At 40.6% G+C, this 13,407-nt stretch overlaps 1 protein-coding gene across 6 annotated transcripts in view; it reads right to left on the minus strand.

Moving 5' to 3' along the window:
* The window catches only part of LOC127568808 (collagen alpha-1(XII) chain-like), a 275,536-nt gene that overhangs the window by 55,875 nt on the left and 206,254 nt on the right, over positions 1 to 13,407 (minus strand). The gene's annotated exons all lie outside the window — the stretch shown is intronic.

A 13,407-nucleotide genomic window follows, 5' to 3' on the forward strand; every position in this document is an offset into this window, starting at 1 on the left:
AAGATTAATTGAAGTCTGTGTTCCTTTCGTCCTGTGGCTCTCCAATTTTAATCAACTAATAGTTCTTTGCCTTGAGCTCTGCAATTAAAATATCAGATTTCACTTTCTTAGGCACAGATTTTCTTTTGCTCCACCGCTGGTAAATCTGCCTTCATTTCTAGTTTCTGAGATGTGCTACTCTACCATTTTACTTAGTTATTATTTAAAATAATTCTTAAACCAACACCCTTGACCAAACTTTTTGTTACTTGCTCTAGCAAATGTCTTCCCCCTTAGGATCACAAGCCACCTTAAGCCAGTGGCCCTCCCAGAATGACACCCAACAGTGCCCTGCCCTTCTCAGCCCTTGGCACTCCATATCTTGGGCCGCTCTAACTTATAACCTCGGCCTATCTGTTCTCCTCTGCAGATTCCATGATAGTGCTGTAAGCAAATTCTGGGCCTTTTGAGTGCCTGGAGCATCATGTGAAACAGAAATTTTCAGCAGTGGATCCTAAAAAAAACTCTTTTGTTCTACCTTCAAATTATATTTAATGTTTCATTTCAGGGACTGAGGAACTTCGAGGCCAACTGGTGGGGCAATATTTTTTTTTCTTTTCTAGGAGAATGGCAATATTTAGTAAAGCAAATCCATCTATAAAAAAAAAGAATCTTTGAGAGTCTTGGACCAAAGCATTATAAAAAAAAAGTCACATTTTTCAAGAGGTGACCAGCTGCGAAGAAGTGGGTGCCACTATTTGCTGTTCAAGGACAAGGTAAAGCCAAAAGCATCAACGGATACACGAATAGGGATGGAACCAGTAATGGTAAAAAGTGCGGGCATTGTAAAGGAATCATGCCTCTGAAGCATAGAAAGAGACAGTTTTTCACTGATTCTTGAATGGTGAGTTTGATGAAGATAACTGCCCTCGGATAAGATTGGTAAACGTGCAATGTGGAGGGTATTGATTAATGCTAAGTGGAAATATTATTAATTATACTTTTATAATTAAGAAGAAGCTATCCTGCTGTTGTCAGACTTTTGAACGGACCTCCCATACGCTAAAGATGAACTCTTGATCTCCCAATCTACCTCATCGTGACTCTTGCCTGCACTGCACTTTCTCTGTAATTGCAACACTACATTTGGAATTCCATTTTTCTTTTTACTACCTCAATGTACTTATGATCTGTCTGGTTGCCATGCATGCAAAAACTTTTCACTGTATCTAGGTACACGTGGCCATAATAAACCAATTCCAAGACCAATACCAAGGGCAGTGTAGCGGTTAGCGTAACACTATTGCAGCACCAGTGACCCGGGTTCAATTCCGGCCACTGTCTGTAAGGAGTTTGTATGTCCCCCCCCGTGTCCGCGTGGGTTTCCTCCGGGTGCTCCGGTTTCCTCCCACATTCCAAAGACGTACGGGTTGGTAAGTTGTGGGCGTGCTATGTTGGCGTCGGAAGCGTAGCGACACTTGCGGGCTGCCCCCAGAACACTCTACACAAAAGATGTATTTCACTGTGTGCTTCGATGTACGTGACTAATGAAGATATCTTATCTTATCTAAGAATAGAGTCTGCTGAGTTTCTGAAGAAAGTGAAAAAGAATTGACAGATCATCAACTGTATTACAGTGATCTGAAGGGAAACAAGGTAAAAGGCTCCTTCTGAAGAACTCAAAATACAACAGAAAGGAAAAGGCCAAACACTGGATGCTAAACAGATGATGGGAAGAGGAAATTGCAGAGAATTTGCACAAGAAACCAAAACATGATGGAAGGGAAAGGCTCTGTGGAAGTTTTCTGAAAACATGAAACAAGGCACAGGTAGACAGGGTTGTAAAGAAGGCTTTTGGCATCCTGGCATTCATAAATCATAAATTCATAAATTTCCTCTTCCATTGGGTAGAAGATACAGGAGCCTGAGGGCACGTACCACCAGGCTTAAGGACAGCTTCTACCCCACTGTGATAAGACTATTGAATGGTTCCTTTATACAATGAGATGGACTATGACCTCACGATCTACCTTGTTGTGACCTTGCACCTTATTGCACTGCACTTTCTCTGTAGCTGTGACACTTTACTCTGTACTGTTACTGCTTTTATCTGTACTACATCAACACACTTTGTACTAACCCAATGTAACTGCACTGTGTAATGAATTGACCTGTACGATCAGTTTGTAAGACAAGCTTTTCACTGTACCTTGGTACAAGTGACAATAATAAACCAATACCAATATTGAGTATAAGAGTTAGGATGTTATGGTGAGGTTGTATAAGACATTGGTGAGGCCAAATTTGGAGTATTGTGTGCAGTTCTGGTCACCTAACTATAGGAAGGATATCAGTAAGATTGAAAGAGTGCAGAGGAGATTTACTAGAATGTTGCCAGGTCTTCAGGAGTTGAGTTACAGGGAAAGATTGAACAGGATAGGGCTTTATTCCTTGGAGCGTAAATGAATGAGGGGAGATTTGATAGAAGTTTACAAAATTATGAGGGGTATAGACAGAGTAACTGCGAGTAGGCTCTTTCCACCTAGAGTAGGAGAGATAAGTACGAGAGGACATGGCTTTAGGATGAAAGGGGAAAGGTTTAGGGAAACATTAGGGGGAACTTCTTCACTCAGAGAGTGGTGGGAGTGTGGAACGAGCTGCCATCTGACATGATAAATGCAGGCTCATTTATTTTAAGAATAAATTGGACAGATACATGGACGGGAGGGGTCTGGATGGTTATGGACTGAGTGCAGGTCAATAGGACTAGCGGAATAAAGTTTCGGCGCAGACTAGAAGGGCCGAATGGCCTGTTTTCTGTGCTGTAGTGTCCTATGGTTCTATGGTGAATTGGACCAGGCAGGGACCAGAGTGTAAGGTTTGTTGGAAGGCCATAAAACAAAAACCGTTTTTTTAAAAGAAAGAGCTCAGTTTCAGATTCTGTCAATGACTTTGAAAGTCTCACAGTCAGTGATTGATGATATATCGACCAGTTTGTTTCAGCCAAAGAGCTGGAGAAGGAAAATGTCCATCGCCATTTGGGGAAAATGATGGTAAAATTGAGCATACTTTACGTTTTGTTTTCAGAATAAAATGGAGGAGTGCCATGAAAAGTACTTCCTTATACTTTCCAAGTCTTTAAAGGGATGATTACCCAATTTCTTTCTGGCTTGAAACCTCTTAATCAAAATCCGAATCCAGGCTTGAATGGATGTTTATCTCTGGGATTTGGATTAAGACCACCATAAGTGGAGGAGCCTCCAATTTTCAAAACTCCACAAATAAGAAATGCTCTACGAGTACTGAATTTGCTTAATTAGCCCACTCTCCCGATTATTTGAACACCCCGCACTCACATTCCCTTTCTGAATGGGACCCTGTAAACTGACCATTACTGTCTTTTTTCGATGCTTTCAACTAAGCCCTCTTCAATCAATTCTTAATTTAATATGTTCTCATAATGCTCTGCAATTTTTGTTTGTTTAAACTTCATGTTTTTAATGAACTTTGGCTAGTTTTGTATGTGAATGCTTTAAATGTTTCACAGCTGTTGACTTCTTAAACTGCTCTGTCAGTACTAGGACAATGAGCATTTTTAAATCTTTGTGGTTATCCAGCTCATCCTTAACAAGGTACTTGCTGGGTTGGCTCTCATCACAATTTTTGTTTAAAGTTTGAAAGCCTCAAAGCTTCAGCAGTTCTTACTGTTTGTTGTCTTCTGCAACATGCAGAGGAATAACCAAGAATAATCGAGAGCATTCAGATCTCAATCTCACAAAATTGTTTTTTTTTCTGAAATGCAAATTGATGTTGCTTTGCAGTGTATCGCTGAGCTTAATAGTTTACATCTTGATCCCCTAAAGTGTTTCATTATAATGCAAATGTCAGGAGAGCCAGCACACAAATTGGCAGCTTTGCCCCCTATATTACAGCAGTCACTATACTTCCATTGCTATAAATTTCTTTCAGACAACCTGAAGTTGTGACAGACTCTTTGTAAATCTTTAAAAGAGTTACAACTAAAGCATATTGCCCTGAACTATATAATTAAAATAGAAGCAGACGATTAGCTTTGTTCTGGAGCAGAAATCTGTAACTTATTTTCAAACTGTTTCTCAGTATTTTTCTGTCAATCTCTGACACACAAATTTATAAAGTCCCATCAGGAACATTTGGAAATGATTCCAGAGACATCATTAGTCACTCAGGCATAAATCCATGGTATCTCCAATCTCCAAACAAGTAATTTATATTTCCCTCCATACCACCCATTCTGCCAAGACTTACTGCACTGATGACATAAGGCTTGGAATGAAGCCACAACAGGAATATAATATTTTTCTTGAAACAAATCTGTCCCATAATGACTATCACCAGTGGCCTGATGAGTAAATGCAAAGCTAGATGTAACACTGAATCGATAAAGCTCTTTCTCTTTGGTAGTTCCTCAGGGTTGAGGGTGACTTGCATTTGTTCAGCTCTGTGGGTTCAGAGGCGATTGATGAGGCCAATTTTAGATCTGTAACTTAGCTTGATAAATTGAGTTTGGGAGGTCGAACTCTCCAATCATTTTTGATGGGCTATGATATGTTCAAACTGGAGAGTCGCAGTGCCATCCCAGAAGTTCCTCTATTTTTATAAGATACAAGATATTTTTATTGGTCACATGTACATCGAAACACACAGTGAAATACATCTTTTTGCGTAGTGTGCTGGGGGCAGCCCGCAAATGTCACCACACTTCCGGCGCCAACAATAGCATGCCCACAACTTCCTAACCCGTAGGTCTTTGGAATGTGGGAGGAAACCGGAGCACCCGGAGGAAACCCACGCAGACACGGGGAGAACGTACAAACTCCTTACAGACAGCGGCCAGATTTGAACCCAGGTCGCTGGCGCTGTTAAGCGTTATGCTAACCACGACAGGAAACCCAAAAATTAGTGAGGTATTACAGTTTTTTAAGCAGGCTTTGAGAGCATCCTTGAATCCTTGAAGCATTATTTTTGCCCTGACAATCTTTTGCCATGACAAAACTTGGAGAAGAGTCCCTCTTTTTGGAGTTTAGTGTTGGTCATCTGAACAAATGGCCAGCCCACTAGAGATGGCTGAATGTAAATAGAGCCTCGACACTGAGGATATTTGTCTGGGAAAGGATGCAAATATTGTTCTTTTTCCTGACAGTGCATTTGTAGGGTTTTACAGAATCAGCATTGGTGGTAACTTTAGAGTGCTTCGAAATGCCTTCTGTACATATCCTTATTTCTGAGGTGTACAGGACAGAGACACCCCTACCTGGTAGACCATGAGCTTTGTGGTGGGTTTAATAAAACAAATAAAGAATAACACCATGCTGAGGCAATCATTCATATGTACTTGGAGCTCGGGAGTTGGTTTTTTTTAATCAATTTTATCACTTAAGTTCCACAGATTCCTAATAAGCTAATAGGACAGTTACATTTGTTCCAAGTCAGGCCACTGTAACTGACAAAGTCAAGAATTCTGCAACATAATGATAGTTGGTTCTTTAAATTATCAGATAACACTCACCAAAACTTGGAGGTTTGGGTTACAGAAAGATTGTTTCCCTTGATTGATAAATTACAGCAATTTACTGAGTGTTTATAGTGAACAGAGAAGAAGCTATTAAAGCTCAAGCATGTCCATTACTTCCTTTGAAGAAGGAGCTTTCTAAACAGATACAGTTCAGAATGGCATTTGAGCACTGTGAAAGATATTCCTGTTCTGATGAAGAGCTATTGACCTGAAGTTCTGCTGAACCAGTTCTATTGTACTGGAGTCACTTCTGATGAAGGGTCTTTCATCTGAAACGGTATCTCTTCAAGTTCTTAGGAGTGAACATCACCAATAGCCTGTCCTGGTCCAACCACATAGATGCCACGGCCAAGAAAGCTCACCAGCGCCTCTATTTCCTCAGGAGGCTAAAAAAATCGGCATGTCCCCATTGACATTCACCAGTTTATTCTGATGCACCATAGGAAGCATCCTATCTGGAAGCATCATGGCTTGGTACGGCAACTGCCCTGCCTGGGACCACAAGAAACTGCTGAGAGTTGTGGAAACAGCTCAGCATATCATGGAAACCAGCTTCCCCTCCATGGACTTTGTCGATACATCTAGCTGTCTCAGTAAAGCAGCCACCATATTCACAGACCCCACCCACACCGGACATTCTCTCTTGTCTCCCTCCTATCGGGTAGAAGATACAAAAGCGTGAAAGCATGTACCATCAGCTTCTATTCCACTGTTATGACTATTGAATGGTACAATAAGATGGACTCTTGGCCTCACAATCTACGTCATTATGACCTTGCACCTTATTGTCTGCCTGCACTGCACTTTCTCTGTAACTGTAACACTTTATTCCGCATTCTGTTATTATTTTACCTTGTACTACCTCGATGTACTGAATAATGAATGGATCTGTATGAACAGTGTGCAAGAAAGGTTTTTCACTGTACCTTGGTATATGTGACAATAATAAACCAATTCCAATACCAATCTCTGTATCCCTTTTCACAGATACCGCCTGACCTGCTGAAGTTTTTGGAACTGGAAAATAGCATCATTTGTTGACTGGTAAAGCAGGCTTGAGAGGCCAAGTTCCCATTCCTCTGTTCTATTGCATTCCTGCCATTTCTCCAGCTCTGTTATATCTCTTCTGAGGTTACTTCCACTTTTATTAATGGCATCTGCTGCACCATAGCTGACAGGGCTCTCAACCAGATCTGTTCCATTTCCCAGGTATCTACTCTCAGTTCCTCCCTTCCCATCAAGAGGAAAGCTGCCTTCCCTTGACCTTGTCTTACACACCATCAGCCTTCCTCTCATCCGTAATTTCCAACACTTTCAACACGATACATATACTTCTCCTGTCTCCATTCAGTGCTTCACAGAGACAGTTCCCTCTATGGCTCATCCTTCCAGTTCCACCAATACCCACTCATTTCTTACACAATTTTCCAACTCAATAGCAGGAGGTGCAAAGCATGCCCTTTTATCCTCTGCCCTTCCCATTATCCACGAATCCAAACAGATTCACTTGCACTTCTTCTAGTTTAGTGTACTACATTTGGTGCTCAAATCCAGTTTCTACATTGCAGAAGCCAAATGCAGACTGGAGACTGCTTTTCAGAACACCTCTGTTCAACCTTCAAAGATGATCCTGAACTTCCAGTTGCATGTCCCTGTAATTCCATATCCCACACCTTTGCTGACTTCTCTTGCCTTTTACACTGTCCCAATGAAGTCCAATGTAAGCTTGACAAACACCACCTTCTGCGTGGCATATTACGGATCTCAGAACTCAACATTGGCTTCGACAGTTTCAGATAACCAACCTTTCCAGTTTTATCAGAACTGGCCAATTCCGATTTTATGTATTATCTTGTCAGTTTGTTTTTCAACTTTGTATAACTCTCTGAATAAGTTCAATCGGTTGTGAAAAAACAATTTTCTGGACCAAATGTGTATCGTTGTAAAGAAAGAAATAGAGGGAAAATGGAGGGGAGAGAAAGAAAAACAAACTTTTATTCATAAAGCCGCCTTCAACCCGTTGTAATTCTTACAATGGAGACTCCAGGTTACTATAAGAAAGAATAGCAGGTGGATTGCACACAGCAGGCATTCACAAATAACAATGAGATAATGGCCACCACATCTGTTTTGGGATCGCTAGAGGTATAAATTTTGGCTCAGGTCATTGGAAATCTTTCTTACTCTTTTTCAGATAGTATCATGGGATCTTTTGCTAAGGAGGCATACAGAACTTTGCTTTAATGTCTCATCCAAAAGACAGTCTGGCATTGCACTGTTCTCTTTATACTGCACCAGAGCATCTGCTTGGATTATATCCTCAAGTCTATGGAGAGAGATAAACCCATAACCCTCCAAGTGAGAAATAAGAGTCTTCTCACTGATTCTTGATTGACACATGGTTAAGGATCAACATGGATTTTTAACATGCAGCAAGGACCGATACCATCAGAAAATACAAAATAACAAATCCTTTTCTGAATCCTTTCACTTGACACCACATGCCATTAATCAACTGCTGGCAATCCATTATTCATGATGGAGACTATTTATTGGATACATGTATTACAAGCTCTTACATCTTTTATAATTAAATTCAACAGATTTTCCAACACGCATCTTGAAAGATTCCCTGTTGTGGGTGCGAAGCTATAACATTACGCTTGTAATACAGTGCTTCACATGGGTATATTCACTAATGATTCCTAGAATAACAAATCTATATAATCAAGCAACAATCTACGATAAGCAAGAACACAGGAAAATAGGAGCAGGAGGCCATCAGATCCTTCGAGCCGGCCCTGTCAGTTAATACAATCATGGCTGATCTACGCTGGCATCACCTCCTCTTCTGTGCCGTGTAAAGGTCGGCACAACATGGTGGGCCGAAGGGCCTGTATTGTGCTGTATTGTTCTATGGTTCTCCATACCTCCCTACTCCTCGATCTATCAAATATTTATCCACCTCCCCTTTTAATACTTTAATGATCCATTTTCTACTACCCGCCAGGGCAGGGAATTCCAGAGATTCGCCATCCACTGTGGGGAAGAAATTTCTATGTAGGTCAGTGTTAAATGACTGACCCTTACCTTGTAACTATGCCCCCATCCCAACATCTACCAAGTCAAACACCCTTCGGATCTTACATGTTTCTATTGTATGTTTCATTCTTCTAAGCTCCAGGGAATACAGGCCCAAGGAAGAACATCTCTCTCCATTTGATCTCTTCCTTCCTTCATTCAACCAAAATGTCTTTTCAACATAGCATCCACGATCTTGGCTTCAATATCCCTTTTTAGTAACCTTTCTCAGATGTTGATTCCTTTATGTAAAGAAACCACACCACGGTAGGCTTAAAATGATGTAATAACTAGAGCAAGCTTGGCATTAGAATATACTTTCAGGATTCCAACAAAGCCAGCAAAACCCAACTATTCCTAGAAGGCTCTAAATGCAGAGATTAAGCAAATAAGCTGCATTATATTGTCCCACAAATATGAGAAGCACTGCCAAGTTTCAGCATAAAAATGAAAACTGCATCAATATTTTCCATCTATGGCTCTTTGAGGAAAGTAATAACATGGAGTCTATCTCCAACTGACATTGATGATGGAATTATTAGTAATCAGCAGATAAAGGAAACATATGCCTATTCTTTCACTTTCCCCTTTTGAAATTTCCAATCCCGCTTTCCATTCATTCTAATAGGATGAATTACAACTTTCTGCAGGTGCAGTATGTGTGAAGCAAGTTTAAAAATTGAGATGAAGTTGCCAAATGTGCTTGGAAAGAAGATGGCACCAGACTGCTGTTTCAGTACATAGGCTTGGGTAATGCAAGTACAGCTTGAAGTATATCTGGCAGAGAGAACAAAAACAGAAAGGTGTCAGGTTCAAACTCCCATTCTGTGCTGAATTCAGGGTGTTGTTTCTTGGGTATTCTGAGGTACTGGATAAAGAAGGTGTGGGACACAAGTGGAGATGAAGAGAGTAGGGTTGGTGAGTGTGATTCCACTATTGACTCACTGAGACTCCAAGATTCCTAGGCTTGGTGGATTTCATTTGCCTCCTTTTCATATGTTTGCTCGGGGCACGATAGGGAGATGGGGCAGCACTGCAATTAGATTCAGTGCCTCTCAACAAATAGTGGATGTCAATTAGCCAAGGATCCAGCTCACTGCATTGTATTTCTCTTACCCACATTACATCTGTGGACTTCATTTGAGACTGAACCTCCACAGTGTCTGCCATCAATATTCACAAGTGAAGAATGAAAGAGGCAAATTCAATAGAAATTTTCAGAAGGGAATTGTATTAGCAAAATAATTGTAAGTCTGCAGCACAGAGAAGGACAATGAAATAAATTGCGAAGTTCTATCAAAGAACTGGCATGAGGATCGTTAGAGCAAATGGCCTCCTGCATTTTAAACCTTGCTAGATTTTGCAATACTGATGGCAGTGGCAAAAGCTCCTGATACAATGCAAATGGTGGGTGTTAGGAAGTGATGGGTGATAATTTACTTAAAAATGGGAGATGCTTCGCAATGAAGCACCAAGTTTCATGGTGTGCCATTTGAAAAGATGTGAGTCACAGCAAATGAATAGTCAACTGCTTTCTCTTTATCAAGACTATAATATCTAACACTGCTTTAGGACATGATTCTCTGCAGAGTATTTGCAAGTGTTCACTGCACGTCTCTGTTTAGTTTGGAATTGTGTTTGTGAAGTAACTTTGGATGTTTATCCTATCCTGATGCTCCAAATACAAGTTGTTCAGTTTTTTTCTTGTGGTTGAAGCTTCTTTACTACATTGAGCTCCACAATATTCTAACTCACTTCTAGCACAAATAAGATTTTAGGAACAGGAAACAAAAACAAAGTCTACCCCTTTTTTCACAGGTCATCTTCACCCACTTGTCTTGATATTCTCTCTACAGAAACATTACCAGTACGGCCCTCAGCTCATTGAGAGGGCAACACACATACATTGAGAGAGTCTGTCTCATTACCACTGACAATATCTTTATTGGTTGGTTACTGGATAATGAATTTCTTGTCTCTCAGCCCTATTCCCAAACATGCATCTTTCTCTTCTTTTTCTGTTATCTCCTCTCACACCCATGAACTTATCTTGTGCATGTGATGTCCTGCTCCCTCAATACTATTCCCACCAAATAACTAACCACCCAATTTCTCTTATTGGCTCCAATACTACATGACATTATTAATGATCTTCTCTCCTCAGAAACTGATACTTCCTTCAAATCAGCTGCCACCATTCTCCTCAAAAAAACAACCTTTGACCCTGAGGTCCTTGCAAACTGCCATCCCTTTTCCAAAACCCCTCCCTTTCCTTTAAGTCCTTAAACATGTTGAAGTTTCCCAAATCTGAGCTAATGTTAATCATGACTCCTTGCTTGTATCCCTCCACTCTGCCCCTCCGCTGTACCCAAACCAATCAAAGTGACCAATAAAATATCGTCCAATTGTGTAGAAGATATTTTTTTCTTCCCTGTTTCTTATGATCAGTCTGCAGCCATTGATACAGTTGACCAAACCATTCTCCTGCAATGCCCAATCAGTATGATTAGCTGTTTGGCCTGCAGTTCTCGAGCTTAGTTGTTATTTATCCATCTGCAGCCAGAGAATCACCAGCAATGACTTCTCTTCATGTGATTACATCTTCTTGCTTCCATAAGGATCCATCCTTAACCCTCCAATTCTCATCTACATTCTGTCCCTCAGTAATATCAACTTCTATGCTGAAGATACCCTGCTTTACCCCACCACCACCTCTGATCACCCCGCCACTCTCTCTAAATTTTCAGTCTGTTATCCAACACTGGATGAGCAGAAATTTCCTCAAACAGTCAGAAGGCTGTCTTTGATCAGCATCATCTGTTTCCTTGCCACCATTTAGATTCCACTCTTTACCAACTGTCTGAAACTGATACAAACTGTTTATAACTTTGGTCCCGGGGAGCTTTGGACCTCATATTCATACCATCAGCAAGACTAATGATGTCTTCTACCTCCTTAACATCACTTGGCTCTGCTCTCTCAGCTCCTAACTCAGAGACGTACTGGTGTGGTGGTCAAGTTCTTGGACCAGCAACCAGATGTTAGCTTGAGTCTCTATCTGCCCTCTCAGACGGACATAAAAGACACTATTCTCTCTGATATTAATGCATCTTCAACATCACTGAAGCAAATGATTTGGTCAGTAGCTCACTGGGTTTGTAGAAGCTTGCCTTGTCCAAATTGGTTGCCCACATCAGTGACCATATTTCAGAAGTGCTTCATTGATTGGGATCAACTGAAGACATGAAAGGTTCTATTTAGCTTATGCCTAATTACTGGCATGAGAAATATATAAGGTTATTACCAGAATGATGCAAAGAAAGTTAATATATTGCCAGAAACTGCCTTTCTACATAATATATACATCAATTCCTGTGCCTTCACGTTGCATTTGGCCAAGAAAAGGAATAGTGAGTGTCCAGTGGGAGAGAAATCAAGTAACAGGATAAAGATTGGTATTAAAACACTGAAAGATGCATAACAGTGGACTCTTTGTTTCACATGTAATGTGTCCAAAATTCACAGCTAGTTAATAACAGTGATTCCTGATTCTTGTTTTGAGGACTACATGGGGGAGTAATTTGTCTGCAAGCTATTTCTGGTGAAATTACAAACCAAAATTGCTACTTTTTATATTTCATCATTAGCTTTAAGTGAAGGCTCTAAAGTTAGCCAGACTTTTTTTTCATGGGGATGGAAGGAAACCGTCTGCTGGGGGAACTGAGCACGGGCCAAAGATCAATGACTGAAGGCCAGGGAATAAAGGGACATGAAGACATGAAGTCAAATCCACTGAGCTGCTCAACTATTCCAATGGGCCAACTTTACTTCCTGTTAGGACCGGGAGAGTGTGAATCAAGGGAAGTAATTTATGGAGTGACACCAGATACAGTTAAACAGTAGAGATGAAAGTGCTTATACCACACATTCTTTCAGGATGCAAAGTAAGAGAGTTAGAATCTGTGATAAAGACAGATTACACGTGTAGTCTGTTTTAACCCAAGGCAGCCAAAGACGGGGCAAATATGAAATTCACTCCTGGTATTTTAAGATTGAACATCAGGTAATGTGACAAAAGACAAACTATACACTGCCCTATCTTGTTCTGACTTTAATACTATCCGTGCCAGGATCTCTAGACCAGCGTGATGATTCTTTGATCTAGTGCTTGTTCCTGGAGATCACTTGGATATTCTGGCAAATAAATGCAATATCTGTCCGTCATCTTCCAGTTCTAACAAAAGGTCATTGGCATGAAATGTTAATTTTACTTCTCACTCCGCAGGCAGTACGTGTTTGTTCCAACATCTTCAGTTTGTATTTGATGTTTTCAACAGTCACAATACTTTTGCTTTGTTTGTTATCAATGATAATCCTGTTTGTCATTTCTTTGGACATAGAACATAGAACATAGAACATTACAGCACAGTACGGGCCCTTTGGCCCACATTGTTGTGCCGACATTTTATCCTGCTCTAATATCTATCTAACCCTTCCCTCCCACTGTAAACTCCCAGTTTAATGATGACTCATTAAACTGTTGATAAGAACCATAAGTGGAAACAAGGGAAAGTAAAAATCTTGAAAGTAAGTAACGGAGAAGCAAGTAATGGTGTTCATATGCATGAACCAGATCAGGCCTTTATGTTGGGCAGCAAGCAGGCCGCACTTCCCTTGTGAAGGTCTACTTCTGTACAAATTCATTGTTAAACCGAAATGTTATTGAAGTTGGTCAGGATTCCCTCATCCATTGTGACCTATACTGGTGCTTGGTGTGTATGTCAGGACATAAT

Source organism: Pristis pectinata, chromosome 3 (genome assembly GCF_009764475.1).
Source record: "Pristis pectinata isolate sPriPec2 chromosome 3, sPriPec2.1.pri, whole genome shotgun sequence".
Taxonomy (NCBI): Eukaryota; Metazoa; Chordata; class Chondrichthyes; order Rhinopristiformes; family Pristidae; genus Pristis; species Pristis pectinata.